This window comes from Chlorocebus sabaeus, chromosome 17, assembly GCF_047675955.1.
Source record: "Chlorocebus sabaeus isolate Y175 chromosome 17, mChlSab1.0.hap1, whole genome shotgun sequence".
In the NCBI taxonomy this organism is placed as follows: Eukaryota; Metazoa; Chordata; class Mammalia; order Primates; family Cercopithecidae; genus Chlorocebus; species Chlorocebus sabaeus.
In genome coordinates this window covers 10,324,506-10,344,522 of record NC_132920.1, presented here as the reverse complement: position 1 = coordinate 10,344,522, position 20,017 = coordinate 10,324,506, and positions in this window count along the sequence as shown.

Sequence of the window (20,017 nt, the reverse complement as noted above, 5' to 3'; positions counted from 1 at the left end):
TGTTTTCTCCTGTTTTGTTTTCGGACTGGGAAAAAATCTCTCCAAACTCTCTCTAGAGTTGGTCTCATCACCGTTTTAAAATCCAGCCTATCCTCAGGATATGGATATACACACACTTGGGGTGTGTGTGTGTGTGTGTGATCAAACTAAATTTAGTTAATATACCTTAAGATAATTTTTCCTCCTGGGGCACCGAGTTAAGGCTAGAATCAAATTTCCTTTTGCTTTGTCAGCTACCAAATGCTATTTCAGGATTCCCCCCAGTCTTTTTGGAGTCCCCAAGTCTGGGTTGCGCCTTTGTCCACAGCATGGAGTCAGTCCCCAGCGCCAGAGCTCAGCTCCGGTCTCCTGGACCCCTGCCTGGGAGGAGGCGGCGCGGTGCGCACCCCCTCACTGGGTCCCACTGGACCCACCCAGGACCCCACCCGCTGGCAGGGCGCTGCCCTAGCTGAATTCCCCGAAAAAATCCTCCCGCGCGCCCCTTTGTATTAGGAACTATTCGCTACTTGATTTTGACGGTCTGGCGTTGGGCGTGGGAGTAGGGGGATGGTAGAGGTTGGGTGGGACCGGAGGTTCGAGTCTTGCCTGGGCTTGGGCGGCGGGGAGAGGAAAGACTGGCAGGGGCTGGAAGGCCAGCCAGGGAGGGAAATGCGGACGGCCTGGGCGGCGGCCACAGCCACTCGCGTCCAGGTTAGACCCAATTGAACTGCAGTAAAATCCCGAGAAAGAGGTTTGGGACTTGCTTGTGCCTCCCGTTTCCCTTAGCGCGCTTGCGGGTGCAATGACCAAGAGCCAGGAGGCTCCAGGTCGGAGTTTTAAGGGCTTCTTTTTTTTTTCCACGGGAAGGGCGCTTTAATTAATGACTGGAGGCAGGATCTGGGAAACTTTCTGGCCCCAAACTCCCAAAGCAGCGCGAAGTTTCAGCATCCCTCGCCCGGGTGTCTAAGCAGATAGAGAACTGCGTGGGGCTCCGACTGCCGTAACCCGCTCCCTTTCTCTCCCACTCGGCCTGTCCGAGCTTTCCAGCCTCGACCCATTTCATCAAATATCTCACTGTGGGACTCGTCTCCCGAGGCCTTCCCCGACCTGGACCCAAGGCATGGCTGGGAACCCGCGCCGCCCTCCCAGGGCTTCCTGCCCAGCGCAGCGTTGACCATTAGTTACTTGCATCTTTACAGTCATTAAAACCTTGTTTCATTGCAACAATTCTGTTGACCTTCCAATACGCGTTCGAGCGGGCATCCCGAACTGAACTACCTTGGTAGTGGGAAATTCCACAGGGGAGCATTTATTTGACCCCCTCTGGGTTTCCACACCTAAGCACGGATGCCCCCCTCGGGATCGCCGGAGAGGAGAGCCTGGAGGGCCACTGCTGGGGGAATCCCAGGGCCATGTGCACCTCTGGGCGCCTACTCCCCTCCTTGCCCGCTCCTCCCCCAGCCCTCTCTTCTCCTCTCCTCTTTGTAAAAATGCACTCCGACTTTTCCGGGGTGGGGGCGGGGAGGCTGGCGGGGTTGGGCTAGAAGGGTGGGGGCTTTGCAGATAGTTGATATTCCGGGTCCAGCCGCTCTCCGCGCTCCCATTCTCTAAGCTCAGCCGGGGGGAAGTGTCGCCCCGGGCCAAACATATGCTTCTTTCCAGCGCGCTAATCCACCTTCAGCGTGGAGGCATAATTGCTCGAGTGTCCATGGATTCTCGGCGCTTTGTCCCTCGCTGGCTCCCATCAGCCCTGGCACACGCCATTTCAATCAAATCTTTTCAGAAAACTGTCTCCTTTTATCAAGTCCCAGCCCCTGCGAACGACGGGAGCATTTAACAAAACACCCTCCGTGTTCCGCCCGCCTCCCTGGGCCCTGGCGGAGCAGAGAGCTGCGATTATTGCAACAACTTTTCACTGAGTTCAGTCTCCGAGAAAGGGGGTGAGGGGGATGCAGAGAGAGCGAGCCAACGCGAGCGCAAACGAGTAACAAAACGACATCAGCACCCCATACCCCAAACGGGTCTTTTCTAAGCCATTTGTGTCAGGTGTATTGGAAAGAAAGGTCAAAGGTCACCCTCAAAGAGAAAACATGTTTCATCTGTTATTCTTTTTTCTTTGAAAAAACCACAGAAGTCGACTGCTTCTGTGGAGTGTTTGGGCAGTCCAGTGGGATAAAAAGACGGGCAGAAACAAGCTCTGTGAAATGGGCCTAGCACCCGGAAGGGTCCTGTCTAAAGGATACTATTGGTGGTCTTTGACTCAAAATGCTATGATAAAAAATCCCCAGCCCTGATTTCCATATACATATCCAATCTCTCTTTTCTTGCTGGTGACAGGCGTAAATAAAAGTTGAATCTGAAGATTTCTGCCTCGGTTAATGTGGAAGTCGCACACACTCGTGATTTGATATTTTGGCTGAATTCCTAGCTTCAGGAGAAAAAGCTTTTCATTGATTAGGAGAAAAAGAAAGGAGGAATGACAGTGAAAAGATGAATTCTCAAAAAGATCTTAGAAGCAGATAGGAAATATTTTTGATGCTGGAGGGAAAAAAAGTCAAATGCAAAAGACTGGGCATGAGGTTTGATTTTGTGTAGCAATTATTATGCAAATAACACACAAACAGAAGAGATTGTAGTTCCATTATGAGAACGCAGCCTTGCTGCTTGTTTATAAAATGAGAACGTCAGGGTAATACACAGTTTTCTTCAAATCCACAAACACTCCATATTGAGACTGATGTAAATGACTTACATAGTTCCTTTTGCAGCATTTTTTTTCTTTTCCATGATGATCAAGGGGAGGAAGGCAATGTAAATGGACATGGTTCCTTGTTTTACAGTCTTAGAGCATAGTGGGCCTTTATGGCATAAAGTTCCAAGTGGCTTCTTAGTGATTCCCCTCCCTCCTCATATGTCCAGGCTAAGGAAGACTGTGAAGGGCTTGAAAGTGATCAGTTGTTTCCTGCTCAAATGGGCCCTTCAGTGCCAACCCTACCGACCTTGGTCCACTTTCAGATTCAGATGAAATCATTGCGGTCTCCCAGATTAACTAAATGGATGAGCCAAATTCACTGTTAACATTGACGTCCAGGTGTTCAAGTCAAACCTCCACAATCAGTTTTAAGATGTGGTTGGCAACACGCTGCCTTAAGTCCTCTAAAGTGTTTAGGCTGTGGGATGAGAAGTGATAGGACTTTGAGGAAAAGGCTGTCCTGACTCATCCTGAAAACTGGAAAATGGGGTACATTTCATAGCTTAGTAGCCTCATGTCTTAAGAACGAGAAACCAGTTTGTTATGGTTATAAAACAGTGAAGGGTGGATAACATCCTTCAAAACCCCAACCACAAGAATTGCCAAGAGAAAGAGAGATTTTTAAATTTTTATTAATTTGCTTCTATTATGATCATTTGCATTTACAGAACAAAAGAAAGACTCAGTAACACCACGACCTCCTCCAGCCCTCATTTCCACATCCCTATAGTTACTTGGGGGTGAGGGTGGGAGTGGGCCATGGATTCAGAAGGAGACCGTAATCTCAAAAGGAAAAAAGAAGTTAGATACTAACCACCAGAATGGCAAGGGCTATGAGAACCCTCTGCTGGGGGAGACTATACTCAATAAACATAGTTGTTGCATATTCTGTTTCCTACTCCCACCCTCCATAGCCAGTTGAATGGAAGCACCCAAGATAATGGTTCCAAAAAGGGTAACTATTTCCATGGAATATCAGGGAGCATGGGAGTGTTCAATGTTAACCTTGAGGATGTTTCTTCAAGTCAGAATGGTCTTGGAGATTCCCATCAAGTTCAGAGACTGGGACACTGAGTGGGTTTCTCTTCTTGTGACATGAGATATAATCAGGTGGTTCCAGCTTCTTGGATCCGTGAGAACAAGGTGGGCTTGGGGGAGACCCATTATTAGGAGATAATGAGTTATAGGGAACCTCTAGCCAGTCATGGGACTGCACCTATTAAACCATAGGCTAAAGTTCTGATGAGAAACTTCTAAAATTAAACCAGCCTCATTATTAAATGAGACCATTCTTGGAAGGCTTTTTCTTTTCAAACACTCAAAGAGATCAAGGTATCTCCAAACCTCACCTCCATCACTGCTTTCTATCTCTGCGCTCTATAAGGTTCTGCAGCATCTTGCTAGTTTAGCTCAGGAAAGCCAGGGGGAGGGCTGGGAGGGAAGGCTGGAGTGGCTCTCCCTTATACGCTCTGGGAAAGCCTATATTCCTCAGTGACACAGCTTAGAAGTGGGGAGAATCCACCTGCCTGTTCCTGCAGGGGCCTTTTGCAACTAACTTGATCAGGAGATTTGAAAGGAAGGCTGGTGCTAACTGAACAGGGAGGTACCTTCAGGAATCCTAGGACTGGAAAATCCCTTGCTATTCCCTCTAGTTTAACTCCGAACCCTTGGAAATTAGTGCCATATCAAGAGAATCAAGTCACTGGTCTGTGACTGGGATGCTGGACTCCTTAGGAAAACCATGTCAATTGGTGTTACTAAGTTTGAAGAAAGCTCTTCTAAGGAGAGGAATCTAGAAACGAGAGTTTAGAGAGCCCTCTTGAATTTCCCTCCTACCCATCATCTCCCCTTCTCCCCTTACTGAGCAGTTTGCCTGAACTTACTGTTTCTTTGTTTTTCCCTCTTTGCTGGGAAAACTTTAAGAACCTTCCACTCGGCTTAGATTTAACCACAACCTTTACTGAATCTGGCTTATGAAAACCAGACTTCTCTAAGAGACGGGTCTTCTGGCAGCAATTAGTCTGACTTTTCTTTAACAAAATTCTTTGTAATGCCATTCAGCAAACAGGTCGGTTGGTAGGAGTTTGTGGCAGGCAGTGCGTATGTGTGTGGGTGAGTACAGGAGGGAGTAGTTGGGGCAGGAGGATGATGTTACAGAGGGCCAATTTGTATGATTTGGTGGAAAAAAAGTCCCAGTGTTAACACATTAACTTTGGGAGCTGTGAAATATTTAATTAGTGCACGGGTTGGGATCCTATTAAAACTGGCTCTATTTCTGAAGGCTGCCCTGAAAATCTGCTTGTTCCTTTTCCTATGTGCAAAGTGTAAAACAGCATTGCCATCTCTCCTTGCCACGGAATTATTTCAGTTTATTTACTACAGCAGTTTGTCTTTAAAAGCAGAGCTGCCTAGAACAAACAAAAGAAAGATCCAATGAGTGAATTTTCGAATGTAGAGGATTCCAGGGGTAGATATGAGGGAAGGGAGAGAGAACTTGGAGGAGTAAGGAAACAATACTCTGTCATCAGCCCAGAAGCAGCTTCTCAGTTTCTGACTCTTGGGGCAGCAGCATAGCCCTAGAGATGCCCTCCTCCTCCCCACGTGTATTTAAAAATCCAACCCCACAACACACACAACAAACAAGAGACCTATTCATTGAGTCTGCAAAGCTACCTTCTTCTCGTGGTTATGCAAATACTAAATTGAATCAACCCCAGCTATAACTGTTCAGTCCATTGCTGAAATATGATAGAAAAAAAAGTTGAGTATTCCCAGGAAATTGATTCCAACAGTTCATTTTCAGTTGGTGTGGATGTCTGTGTGTCTGAAGGTGGAGACACAAACACATTTTGTTAAAGTTGAGGCTGCCATTCTGAAAAGCAGCCTACAATTTTCGATTCCCCCTCTGCCTTCTCTCCTGGGGAGATAAGAATTTGAGCCATTTGAGATGCAATGCAGCAAACTCTGGGCAGCCCATCCCTGGGGGAGAGGACTCCTCTCTGAACTCCCTCCTCCTCCTCCTGGTTTCCCTTCCTTGACAGGACCCGAGGTCCAATTGAATTGAGAGCCCACCCCAGGCGGGAAGACAGCCAGCTCCTGCGTTCAATTCTGCCTGCAGGAAGGAAGGGTTGTGGAGACGGCCGGCGACCCCGCTGGGAGCAAACACAGGCTCTCCTTTGCGTTCAGACCTGGGGCGCAGGGGCTTTCTTTAGGCTACGGAGAGAACTGGGTCTTGCTCTGGAAAACCAGGGGACACCCAGGGCGTTCCCTCCCTTCTCTAGGCCTCTCGAGTAACTGATTTAGCAAACGTATGGACAGCGATGCCAACAGTACCTCAGTTTCCCTAATGCGGAGACCAAGGCGGGAAGTTTTTGAGAAGACCTGGGACACGCTTGTTTCTCGGGAAATCAACGTGGGGACCGGCAGGAGGGAGATCAGTCTCTCCCCTGTAGTCCAAGGTGGTGTTTCCTGGCGCGGGACCCTGGGCAGAGTCTCAGTAATCCAATCCCAGCCCAGAACAATCAGGGCAAGACGCGGCACAAGCTCTCCGCCACCATCTCTATTTTACACATTGTCAAAAAAAAAAAAAAAAAAAAACCAAAAAAAAAAAAAAAACCAATCTTTCTGCACACCCAATACATCATTTCAATAAGAATGACTTCACTTTAATAAAGATTTAATACGTTAAATCTGTCTTTGTCGCTGATTGATGCTCCTTTGTCTTGAAAACGATTTGGGTTTTACTGATCAGGAATTCTGGGGGAAATGCTATAATTCAGAGTCGCGGGTTGCTATTATTGTTTGATAACACTTCCCGAAGAGGAAAACACCCCCATGTGCGCGCTAACACGCACACGCGCTCACACGCTCAGAGGCCTGCTGGCTCCTTCTCCTTTGGCTCTCCGGCGTGGAAATCTAGCAAGCTTTCGTGAACTGCCCAGGACATGGGGGCCGGGGAGCGCGAGGACAGGAGGGGGCGCGGGTTGGGAGGGGTGGGATGTGGAGCCGAGCGTCTGTTGGAGAATCATTTGCCCTGAATCGCAAATTTTCACGGCTTAAAAAGAAAAGGTAAAGCTAATGTCTGGCTCAATTAATAAACATGGTAATTTCACACCCGGAGAAGGACATAATTTCATCCGAGCGCTATCGGCGCCATCACAAAGGGTCAGGGCGCAGCTGCGGCGAACCCGGGTCATTACGGAGTCGCTGAGCGGCTCCAGCGCCCCGGCCCGGCGCGCGCCTCGAGGCGAGGAATGGCTGCGGGCGAGGCCGGGGCTTCCCCCGATAAAGGACTTACCCACCGTGCGGGAAATGGAGCCGCTTTCAGACGAGGAGTAATCAGCTCGCAGACGTAGCGCCCGCCACGGCTCCCCCTCCTTCCCCCTTCCCTATTTACTTTTACAAATAAAAGATGAAACAAGCAAATACCCTCTCCTCATCATCTCAGTCTTTCTCTTCCCTTCTTACGTCTTTTCAAACAAAACCACGACCAACACAATATGCAGACGCACACATACCTATTTTTATTTTTTAGAGGTGGTCTTTGATTCGCTGTCAATGGAAACCTATTGTATTTGTAAATTTCGGGACAGTTGTAGTTGATAAATTTCTGGTGTCAAGGCTTGGGGCCAGGAGCTGGTAGACAAGATATTAGCTTCAATCTCATAATCTCTTAATCACATTACACTTTAAGTGAGAATGTGTAATTTCACCCATCAATGATTTATTTAAGCATTTGGAGCACAATTACTTGTCTCATACACAAATAGTGACTGGAGCATTGTTTGCTAGAAAGACACCCTGAGATTTGGGAAAGAGATCATATCTTTTCGGTTCCATACGTGCCCCACCTCGGAATCAAAATTCATCTGCAATCGAGACCCGCAGGGCCAGTCTCCTCAAAGAAAAGGGTCCCAAAGTCAAACCCACCCGAACCACAAGAGGAGCGCCCCTCCCCCGTTCTCTAGGTTTAGATTTTTAAGCAGATCTTCAAAGCTAAAATAAATGCCCATTAAATAGCCACATGCAAATAGAATAGAGCCGGGCAGCTAAACACACAAAGCCCATCTCACATAAAACAAAAGCATGATTGATGGCAACCCGGATGCTCGTGTGTTTAGAAAAAAAATTGTACTTGTCCAGTCTCCCAGTTGTCTAAATTATTGAAGAGCGATGTGCATATTTCAACGGGAGAAGGTGGCCGAGGTTAGGGACCCATGGTCAGCGCGAGGAACGCCACAGTGTGGTATATTTGGGCTGGGAAAGGCTCCTGTGCAAAGAATTCTTCTCTGGGCGGCCGAGGAGGCCACGCTAACCTGACAGCTCTGGGGCAAATGGTTAGAGAAAATGGATCGCTTTCCTCGGCCTAGAATCCCCCACAGCCCCACCCCGTCCCGGCCCGGGGCAGCGGGTCCCTCGGTAAGGGTGACCGCGACGCCTCACATCCCGCCTAGGCTTGCAGAGGGCGGCGGGCAGGGCCTGGGTGGTGCAGCCTCTGGGCGGGGCCTGCGCAGCAGCCGGTGCGGATTCCGCGGTGCCCAGCACAGGCGAGAACATCCACCCGCGACGTGACTGGGAGCCTGGGGAGCTGAACTAAGTCCGGGGTCTGCTTCTTCAGCAGGGCCCAGGGTGCTCAGCGCCCGAGGGAGGCGCTCGGGGAGTCGGCCTTTGTTCTGGCACTTTCAGGGCCTAGGAGTTAGGCAACTCTGGGGAGGTGCGAGGCGACGCCCAGTTGGGCGGGGGAGGCCTGTACAGTGGGGGGCGCGCTCTGAGCCCGAGGCACGGCTAGGGGAGCAAGTGCAGGAAGCTGGCAGCTCTTGGGGATTTACTGAAGCAGAGTGTGGTAAAGTAAGTGGAAATGGAGGGAACTTTGCAGTATCTAACTTTAAATCTAAAAGGAAACATTTGAAAATAAACAATAATCTGTTCTCTTATTCTCTCTTCATGTTTGTCTTTTTCTCTGCGCTCTTACTTGTCCCTCTAATTCCGTTTCTCTATTTCTGTCTATTCTCAACTCTCCAGCCCATGTCTCTCTGTGTATTTTTCTTCTCTCCCTCCCTTTCTCCGCCCCTCTCTCTCCCTTTATAAATACGCTAGAGAGGAAAACAACCTCGGCAATTCATGCTCGTAGCCACACAGAGAGTAGATCTGTTCTGCGGGGATCAGGCGTGACCGCCTGTTGTCCGCGAGGGAACCCCCGGCGCCCCCTTTCTTGCTGGGTTGCGGGGAAGAGACGCGTGGGCCCCTATATTGTCCTACGCGTGGGGAGAAGCCAGTGTTTCCCACGCATCAAATCCTAACTTCAAACTTGAATCCGTCTTGCTACTCAAGAGTCAAGCTCGGTGGATTCATAATAGCAACGACAAAGAGTAATTACATATTAGAAAACAAAACAATAATTACACCACCAAGTTGACACACTAGTCAGAGAAGCACAGTCGCTTGGGTTGGAAACAGCAAAGCCCGCAGCGCCCGCGGCTGACTCAGCAAATCGGAAAAGCCCCCAGCCCACGTCGATGCCGGCCCAAGCTGGACAGCAGACGCGCCCCTGCCCCTGCCGCAGTCACCTGCTAACAGGCCTTAGAGGTCTCCCTTAATAAGATCTGATTTGGAAGCTGTCTGGCAGAAAAGCATGTCACAAGTACCAGAGAACAGGTTTCTTGGAGAGATGTTTTGTTTTTTAATCAAAATGGACACACAGATTCTTGAGTTTGAATTCTTGTTTTATATGTTCATATTTAGAATAGAAAAAGCTGGTCTTTGCATGTTAATTTCTCCCAGCACCTGTCACTCGGTTCCTGGTTACTTTATAGCGCCCTCAGGCAGGAGTCCTCGGGTTACCTCTTCCTCCCCCTAAGAGTCAAGGCGGCAGGGGCGTTTTTTAACTTCCTGGGTGGGGGTGGGGGTGGGGGTGGGGGGGAGGAAGTTAGAGGCTGGTGATTGGCCTGGGCTTGGGAACCAGCGAGAGGAACGTGTCCTTAACCTAGGCCCCCCGCAATCGCTGCCACATCCCCAGTTCCTTTGGACCGGAGGTCGGGGAGGCTCCCTTTTCGGGCATTGTTCCCTCTGACCCCCTTGAGGGGCTCCAGCGCGTCCTCTGGGTCTTCCCGGGGCCCGGACCTGGACGGTGGATTCGAGATGGGGACCGCTGGGGAGTGTGTTGGGGCGGCACCCGTCCGGACTGCCGCAACTCGCTGCTTACTGAGGCAGACTTGCCGTCCCGGTGTGAAAGCAACCACATTCTGTTTGGGCCAGGAGCCCGCGGCTGGAAGATGCAACTGAGCTGGAAACACCAGGCCTCTGTCTGGGAAAGACTGCGCCAGAGCCTCTATTCAGGCCTCTCCTCTCACTTCCCCCAGGGTTGAAGCCCGCCTCAAAGGCAAGGGAGGTTGGGCGGAGGGCGACAGTGCGCTTGTGCCAAGGGGGCGTCGAAGGACAAGAGCTTATCTTGAGACCGTGCCTCGAAAGGCGCTAGCATGTCGCGCACCCTGGGCCTGGGAAGAATCCCAGAGCGTCCTCTTTGGCCCCAGATGGGAGGAGTGCTCAGGCCCGGGGACCTGCCGCAGGCTGCCCTCAGCTAGGCGATGCCATCCGCAGGCGGCGAGGTAGTCGGATTTGGCCAAGGAGGGGAAAGGCCGCAGCTACCCACGGTGGGCACCTGGGCCTTGGGGAGGGTGGAAAGTCGGCGGGTACAGCTCGGAAAGCGCGCGGGGGCCCAGCGCCCTCTAGGGCGCACAAGCCCCGCGCTGGATGGACGGCTCTCCTTTCATCCCCCAGGGCTCAGGGAAGGACAAAGGACCTATAAAAAAACCTAACAACAAAAAAATATCAGCTTGACCCCCAAAAGAACACTGTTTAATGAGGTGGAAAATTCTTCCACACAAATTGCTTTTTCTACTACTTTATGAGAGTTCATAAATGTTAATGAAATCCAGTTACCAAAAAGTAACATACATCATTGCAGCTGAAGGGAGGCAGAGGAAGGAAGGTGGTGGTTAACGTACAATCATAATTAAAATAACAGCAGCGGCAGCAACAATGCTGCCTATGGCTAATGTGGTTGGAGACTCAGTCCAGAGCTGCACCATTGTATCCGATCTGGGTTGGCCACTGGTGTTTCCCTGGACAGGAGCAGCAGTGGCAGCAATGGCACAACCATAAATGTAGAAGTGCAGGAGCCGGTGGGTCAGAGTGGAAATAAAATCACAAAACGCTCCTGTTTCTTTTCTTTTGAAATAGAAAGCTTATTACAGACTCAAACTTCTTCAAAATCTATGCAGAAAGAAGAACCCAAGGCAATGCCCAGGAGAAGCAGAGGGGAGAGGCAAGCTCATTGTCCTCCACACCTGCCCTGCATGTTTGCTTTTTCCTTCCTCTCTTCATTTCAGAGGTACGCTCCTATAGCAGGTGATCTTCTGGCTTTTTTTTTTTTTTTTTTTTTTTTTTTTTGAGACAGAGTTTCACTCTCTTGCCAGGCTGGAGTGCAGGAGCTTGATCTTGGCTCACCACAATCTCCACCTCCCAGGTTCCATCAATTCTCCCTCCTCAGCCTCCTGAGTAGCTGAGATTACAGGTGACTGCCACCACGCCCTGCTAATTTTTGAATTTTTAGTAGAGATGGGGTTTCACCATGTTGGCCAGGCTGGTCTTGAACTCCTGACCTCAGGTGATTCACCTGCCTTGGCCTCCCTAAAGTACTAGGATTACAGGCATGAGCCACCACACCTGGCCTTCTTCTGACATTTTTATGCCCGGCACCCAGCCCAGAGTTTGGCACATAGTAGGTTCTATATAGGTGTGTACTGAATAAGTGAATGACTGAATGGCCCAACAGCAGAAAGTTAAATAACTCAATGAACAATCTCCTTGACAATATCTGAAGATGAATTCAGATGCTCAAGCACTGGACTGGGTGTGGTGGCTCACATCTGTAATCCCAGCACTTTGGGAGGCCTAGGTGGGCGCATCACGAGGTCAGGAGATGGAGACCATCCTGGCTAACATTGTGCAACTCCGTCTCTACTAAAAATACAAAATATTAGCCAGGCGTGATGGCGGGCGCTTGTAGTCCCAGCTACTCGGGAGGCTGAGGCAGGAGAATGGTGTGAACCCGGGTGGCAGAGCTTGCAGTGAGCCGAGATCACGCCACTGCACTCCAGTCTGGGCGACAGAGCGAGACTTCGTCTCAAAAAAAAAAAAAAAAAAAAAAAAAAAAAGATGCTCAGGCACTCAATATTTTCAATATTCACCAAATATTTTCTGATAACATACTATGTGTCAGGAACTATTCCAGGCCCTGAGGATACAGTAAGCAAACAAAACAGACAGAAACCCATCTTCTTATAGCTAATATTTTGAATTGGCCTGTTTTGGCTGATGTATGATTTTACATGGCTGGGCAAATGGCCTCCTGTCTAACTTTGGGAAAATAACTGTTACCCTCCAGATTCTTTATGAAATGGAGTTGTGGAAAGGGGATGTGAAGTCTGTTGATGAAAGTCATATAAAGAATATGGTTTTAAGGAAGATGTCTTATATTTTCTTAATGGGATCATTTTTCTATGTCTTATTTGTTAGCAGTCAAAAATACTTTTTTTTTTTTTTGTAAATAGCTGGGACAATTTGAATATTTTTCTGTTCCCCTTGAGAGCTGCTGGAATCGTATCATTTTAGCTTTGCACATATTGCTTAATATTTTATGTAATCTAAATACAAGTGTTTTTTTTTTTTTTGAGATGGAGTCTCCCTCTGTCGCCCAGGCTGGAGTGCGATGGCACGATCTCAGCTCACTGCAACCTCCGCCTCCCGGGTTCAAGAGATTCTCCTGCTTCAGCCTCCTGAGTAGCTGAGATTACAGGCGAACACCACCACGCCCGGCTACTTTTAGTATTTTTAGTAGAGACGGGGTTTCACCATGTTGGTCAGGCTGGGCTCGAACTCCTGACCTTAGGTGATCCACCAGCCTCGGCCTCCCAAAGTGCTGGGATTACAGGCGTGAGCCACCGTACCCAGCCACAAGTACTTTCTTAACAAAATAGGGAATAAAATAAATAAATACAAGTACTAATACTAATAACTATTTTTTTTTTTTTTTTAGCCATTATCTTTTGTCAGTTACCGCGCTCAGTGCCACATTGGCTTTACCTCATTTAAATTCTCGGCAACCCTTTGAGATAGGTGCTGTTGTTCCTGTCTTTATTTTTTAAATAAGGGAAACAAGGCTGAGAGCAGGTAAGTGATGGGACTTAGGCCACCAGTGAGTAATCGGCAGTGCCTCATCTGGAACTCAGGAATCTGTTACACTAGAGTGAAGCGACTGCTATCCTAGGAGTTCCCATCATTTGCCCTCAGCTTTCTTGTCTATAAAATGCAGTTAATACCCATCTAGTCTGTATTGTTCACAGTGTGGTGAAGATAAAATTCCATCTATTTATGAAAACACTTCGTAAATGTTAGAATGCCCCATGAATATACTGTTGTTATTAATGTTATTATTATATGCTGTTTCTTTTTTTTTTTTTTTGAGACGGAGTCTCGCTCTGTTGCCCGGGCTGGAGTGCAGTGGCCGGATCTCAGCTCACACTGCAAGCTCCGCCTCCCGGGTTTACGCCATTCTCCTGCCTCAGCCTCCCGTGTAGCTGGGACTACAGGCGCCCGCCACCATGCCCGGCTAAGTTTTTGTATTTTTAGTAGAGACGGGGTTTCACCGTGTTAGCCAGGATGGTCTCGATCTCCTGACCTCGTGATCCGCCCGTCTCGGCCTCCCAAAGTGCTGGGATTACAGGCTTGAGCCACCGTGCCCAGCCTATATGCTGTTTCTTATCTGTAATTGTTAGTAGCTACAGTAACCTACTCTGCAGCAGCAACTGCTGAAATTAGGTGAACTTTGGCTGAGTGTTTTGGAATGTGAACGGTGATGGATCTGTTGAGCAGGAGATAGAGACTCCTGGTTTCATGGAGGAACTACTGTTGGAGAATATTTGGCTGCTTCTTTAGGGATATCCTTCCTCCTAATTGCAGGGTGCCCTGTTCTGCCTTGCCTGGGCCATTAGCCCTGCTCTTGGCCATCACTCTAGGCAGCCAGTCCAGGCACAACAGTGAGAAAGGTTAAGTGTCCATTTTTGTAAGTCAGCTTGCAATGCCGCTTTGAGACAACATAAGTACTGCTTCCTACACCCTATTGTATCTGGTAGAGAAATGGTCACAAAGACATCAAACAAACATCAAGTCTCTGTCCCTGCCTCCTGCACCTGTTATCCTCCAAAAAGTGGGCAAGACTTTGTGGGTGTTCGGAAACCTAGTGCCTTTTCACAGTAGTCACTTGTCTGAGGCAATACCTGGAGATGCCTTTACTGTTTGAACCTCGGGTCTGTTAGTCAAGGAATGAAGAGGCAGAGCTATTAAGAACATACTGGCTTCTGGATTGTGCCAATCAATCTTTATATTTCGTTTATTCATCTGTTCGTTCATTTATTCAACACTTTTGAGCTCTTTTCGAGGAAGTAAAAAAAAATCCCATTGAGAATTTTATTGCCTGGTGAGAGGCAGATGAATACAAATATAATTACAGAACAGTGAAGTAAGTTCCAATAAAGATTTATACACAGAGTGGGGCTGGACTGGTTACTCATTTTAATATATGGAATTAGGCTACAACATGCATTCTCAACTGGGGTGATACTGTCTTCAAAGGGGCAAAAATTGGTTCCTGGGAGAAGAAACAAATCTCAGATGTTACAATGGTCTGTGGTCCTTCAAACTAACCCTACCTGACAAAATGTGACTCCTTCATATTCAATTTCTCTTGTTAGACTTTATATTGAGGGAGTGATAATAGTGAGAAATTGAGAACCACTGGGCTAGGTAGGAGAACTGGACTCACTAACTCAGGCTGTGTGTTGAAGACTACTAGTTTAGGCCCGGCACGGTGGCTCACGCCTGTAATTCTAGCACTTTGGGAGGCCAAGGCAGGTGGATCACTTGAGGTCAGGGGCTCGAGACCAGCCTGGTTAACATGGTGAAACCTGGTCTCTACTAAAATCACGAAAATTAGACGGGCGTGGTTGTGTATGCCTGTAATCCTAGCTACCCAGGAGACTGAGGCAGGAGGATTGCTGGAACCAGGGAGGCAGAGGCTGCAGTAAGCTGAGATCTCACCACCTAGTTTAGCTATTGTGGCTGACTTGTCCAGTTGGTTAAAAAGCAGCAACTGGCCGGGTGCAGTGGGTCACGCCTGTAGTCCCAGCACTTTGGGAGGCCGAGATGGGCAGGTTACGAGGTCAGGAGATCAAGACCATCCTGGCTAACACGGTGAAACCCCATCTCTACTAAAAATACAAAAAGTTAGCTGGGCATGGTGGAGGGCTCCTGTAGTCCCAGCTACCTGGGAGGCTGAGGCAGGAGAATGGTGTGAACCCGGAAGGCGGAGGTTGCAGTGATCCAAGATCGCGCCACTGCACTCCAGCCTGGGGGACAGAGTGAGACTCCATCTCAAAAAAAAAAAAAAGCGCAACTACTTTGGCTGCTTTGTCCAAAAATCTGTTATTATTTCACCAATTTAAAAAATCCCCCTGATTCATGGATTGATGTAGGGAAACCCCTCACCCTGTGCCTCATAAAATAGGGAAGTGAATTCTCATATATTCCTTTAGTTCCCTCAGAAATTAGTTAACCCTAGATGAGCACAGAAAACCAACGTTTGGCCTCAGTTTCCCTGCTGCAAAACAAAGCTGCTAGATAAAACAACACCTCTAGAAGGGTGAGCTTTTGGACAGATGAATTTCCATATTATTAATTACAAGTTAATAATATGCTGATTTATTGTTGAATTTGCAATCATGTTTGCTTTTATTTATGTAGAGGTTAAGATATCAATTTTTAAAACACAGAGAAAGCAATAAAATCCCTTCACAAGGTTGTTCATAATTTATTATTTTGGTTTGCAGTTTTTATCCTTTGGACTAACTGTGCTTACCACTTCTATATCTTGCCCAAAGCTTAACCTAACAAACTGTTGAGTCCACGATCTGAAAATTTAGAGACAGCTTTGGAAGGAATTTTTCACTATATAAAGACATTTAAACAGTAGAACATAAGATAAGTTGGAAAATGTACTAATAGACTCTAACAGTCGAGAAAGCAGAAATGATCTCAATTACTAAAGAAGTGAGTTAAGAGGGGGAGGAAAGGTGGCTTGAGGGAGAAAAGGGGATGAAAATGGTCACAAAAATAGCTTTACCTGAAATGGCCTCATTTACAAAGAATAGTAGAGCCCCCTTTTCCCCCTTCCAACAAAATTTAAAAAATAAAAAGCCCTACCACCCACAAAGACGTCCTGGGTAGTCCTAAGGAGCCAATGAACACATCAGGGTGTGCTAGCAGAAAATCTGGCTTCGGACTCATTGCCAACAAAGGGCAAAGCCCAGTCAGCTGGAGTTAGTGACTTCCCAAAACAGGGCTAAGGGGGCGGGGGTGGGAACCAAACCACAGTACTTCTCAAATAGCATTTCAATCCATCTGGGGCAGAAGGCTCTGTCTGGGGCCATGGGTAGATATAAACCTTTATATATAAACCCTTCTTGTGTGAAGTAGCCGCTTGTCCAGTTACATACCATAGTCACATAGACAGGGACACAAAAGCCATTTGTTAATGCTTCAGACAAGGCTGTAGGGGAAGCATGAGAAGGTTGACCCACATTCCTGAGAGAATGTAACAAACAATTCTTCTCATTCACACCATATGAGTATTGACTGTTTTATTGTAGTCTTGTTATTGTGGTTGTTATTCCTTTAATGACACCATTTCCAAAAGTTTAAAAGTTGACTGCTAACATTTGCCTCGCTCTAAATCTTGGTGCTCAAGTTTTTGGGGGGGGGTGTGTGTGTGTGCGTGTAAAGAGGCATTTTTTAAGAGGAAACTAGTTTTAACTCCCAAGTATTTCTTTTTGTCTACAACATTAGATATCTTCAAGGAAATAACCCCCACTCTAAAGTAAAGATGGACATGCTTGGAGTTGGCTGTGGTTTTGTGGAAAGAGGAGTGGGTTTGGAGGCTGAGGAATTGGCAGTTTTGGGCTGTGGGTGAACCACTTACAATGGGGTTTACTTCCATTTCCTCATCTGTAAAATTACCATTGTTTTATATATATATATATATATACACATACACACACACACACACACCATAGGGATTTGGGGTGGATTAGGTGAAATAAATGCTACCGTAAAACTGCAGAGTGCTTTGACAATGTAAAGTGGTTTTATAATCAGGCTGGGAATGAGCTAACACCAAGACTTTCCCTCTGAGAGCCTCATATCCAGGTATTCTTCACTCTAGTCCATTTGCCACACTGGGTTAATGCTGAGTATTTCATTGTAGCCTGGAATTATATTCCTAAACATGGGTCCACTTACATAAATTGCCTCCTCGAAAAACTGCCGCAGTCTTTCTTTTGTAAAAATTAACCTCCTCTTAGCCTGGCAGGTAAGCTCTTCCCCAATCCTACCCCAGACTGCCCTTCTAGACTTTTGTTCCATTAAATGCCTGCGAACACCCTGTGCTTTGGCTGCTCCAGGCTTCCTGGTTTGCCTTGAATATGTCAGGAACTTACAGGACTCCTCCTGACCTTTGCTCAGCCTAGAATGCCACTCCTCTCACTCAGAAAACAAACAAAAAAAAACTTTCCTACCCTCCAAATCCCAGCTTACGAATTCATCTCATGAAGCATCTCTCATCTCCCCAGTCAGAAGCAATTGTCTCTTCTCCTGACTTTTTATCGCATATTTCTTGTAACTTTATTTAACCCTGCTTGAACTGTTTAACCTCTGTGATCCTGACATCATCATCATTATTTATCCAACATCCTTTATAATAAAGTTAATAAATGTAATGTTGTTCATGCTTCAGCTACAATGAGGCCCTGTTTAATAAAGCATGGGGGAAATTCTCATTCTGTTTTCTGTTGGGTTCGTTGTTTATGTCTGTTTCCTTTACTGGGTGGGTTGACAAGTTTATTGAGGGTAGGGCCTGTGTTTTATTTATATCTGTGTTCTTCATAGTGACTGGCAGGGGATCTTGCATCTGAAGTAACTAAAATAAAATTAAGTTAATCGGATACATTTTGTGAAGGTTTAGATCTCTTGGCTGGAAAAATGTTAAACAAGAGACAGTAATCAAAGGAGATTTGGAAATGGGTGCATTTGGAGAGAAAAAATGTGTTCTTAAAAAGCAGTGAGACTAAATTCGGTTTCCTGATTTTTCAATTGAATAGATCTTTTTAAAGAAAACCAAGTGTTGAATTTCTCTGTCAGTGAAGACTTTGTGCTGAGTTTTATGCTGGATTTTCTGTGAGCAGAGAGTTCTCATCAGCCTTCCCACTTCCCTGAAACCCCCCAAAACTCTGAATTTTTGCCAGCAAACACATTAACTGTTTTTTCATTCTGACAAAACAAAGCCTCCAGAATTTTGCAGTAGAAACATCAGCCACTTTGTGGATGATGGCTCTTTAGCCCTGAAATCTCCCATGGTTTTCTAAGTGAATGGGCGTCATCTGAATGAATGATGATGCCGTTAGGTTTTACTGAGTAATTAATAAATGCTGGGGAGGGGAATCCTGGGTAATACATATTTGCTTCTTCCTGTATTTACTGGAGAGAAACTAAACCCAAAATGAAGGATGCTTTGTGCCAGTTGTGTTAAAGTGACCATGTCAGTGGGATCCCACTATGACTGTCCTAAGGTAATAAAAATATCAAGGCTTGGGCCAAATGCGTTGGCTCACGCCTGTAATCCCAGCACTTTGGGAGGCCGAGGCAGGCGGATCACGAGGTCAGGAGATCAAGACCATCCTGGCCAATATGGTGAAACCTCGTCTCTATTAAAAATACAAAAAAAAAAAAAAAATTAGCTGGGTGTGATGGTGTGCGCCTGTAATCCCAGCTACTTGGGAGGCAAGAGAATTGCTTGAACCCGGGAGGCAGAGGTTGTACCCCTGCACTCCAACCTGGCGACAGAGTGAGACTCCGTCTCAAAAAAAAAAAAAAAAAAAAAGATCAGGGCTTGTGTAAACATGCATATACTTATCGTGTATATTTTTTACTTTTCTTTTGTATACTGAGAATGTGCTAAAAGTAAAGTCAACCCCAAAGAAAGCATACCCAAGTGCAGACAGAATTTTCCTACAATAAGATTTCAGAATACAGCCTAAACACAGAACATCCCTTTTCCAACCACGCACTAATTTGTGATGGCAGTCTTTTAAAATTGTAAGTGTTATGCATTTCTTTTTTGCACATGGCATGAAAAAATAAAACATTGTAAAAGGAAACACTGCAAAAAATTTCCCTACCCTGTTTATTACAAGTTGGATGGTGTCTCCCCAAAAGATAGGCTGAAGTCCTAACCCCCAATGCCTAAGAATGCAGCCTGATTTGGAAACTGGGTTGTTGCAGATTGAATTAGTTAAGCTGGGGTCACACTTGAGTTGGGGGGCTCTTGGTGCAATACAACTAGTGTCCTTACAGGAAGGAAGAGGAAAAATTGGGCACAGACACAGACAGGGAGAACACCTGCAGTGTTCAAGTAGCCAGTAGAGTGATGCATCTGCAAGTCAAGGAACCCCAGTGACTGCCAACACCCCCACCCCCAGAGGTTAGGGAGAGGCAAGGAAGGATTCCACCCGTAGTTTTAGAGGGAGCATGGCACCTTGTTTTTGGTCTTGTAGGCTCTAGAACTGTAAAATAGTAATTTCTTTGTGTGTGTGTGTGTGTGTGTGTGTGTGTGTTTTGTTTAGAGACAGGGTCTTGCTCTGTTGCCCAGGCTGGAGTGCAGGGGTGGGATCATAACTCACTGCACTTCTTTTTTTGAGACAGAGTTTTGCTTTTGTTGCCAAGGCTAGAATACAATAGCACGATTTCGGCTCACTGCAACCACTGCCTCCAGGGTTCAAGTGATTATCCTGCCTCAGCCTCCCGAGTAGCTGGGATTATAGATGCCCACCACCACGCCCAGGTACTTTTTGTGTTTTTGGTAGAGACCAGGTTTCGCCATGTTGGCCAGGCTGGTCTTGAACTCCTAACCTCAGGTGATCCACCTACCATGGCCTCCCAAGGTGCTGGGATTGCAGTCATGATTCCCCAGGCCCAATTTGAACTCCTGGCTGAAGCAGTCCTCCTGCCTTGGCCTCCCAAGTAGCTGGGACTACAGGTGCATGCCACCATGCCTGACCAATTTTTCTATGTTTTAGTTTTGTAGAGATGAGGCCTTGTCATGTTGCCCAGGCTGGTCTT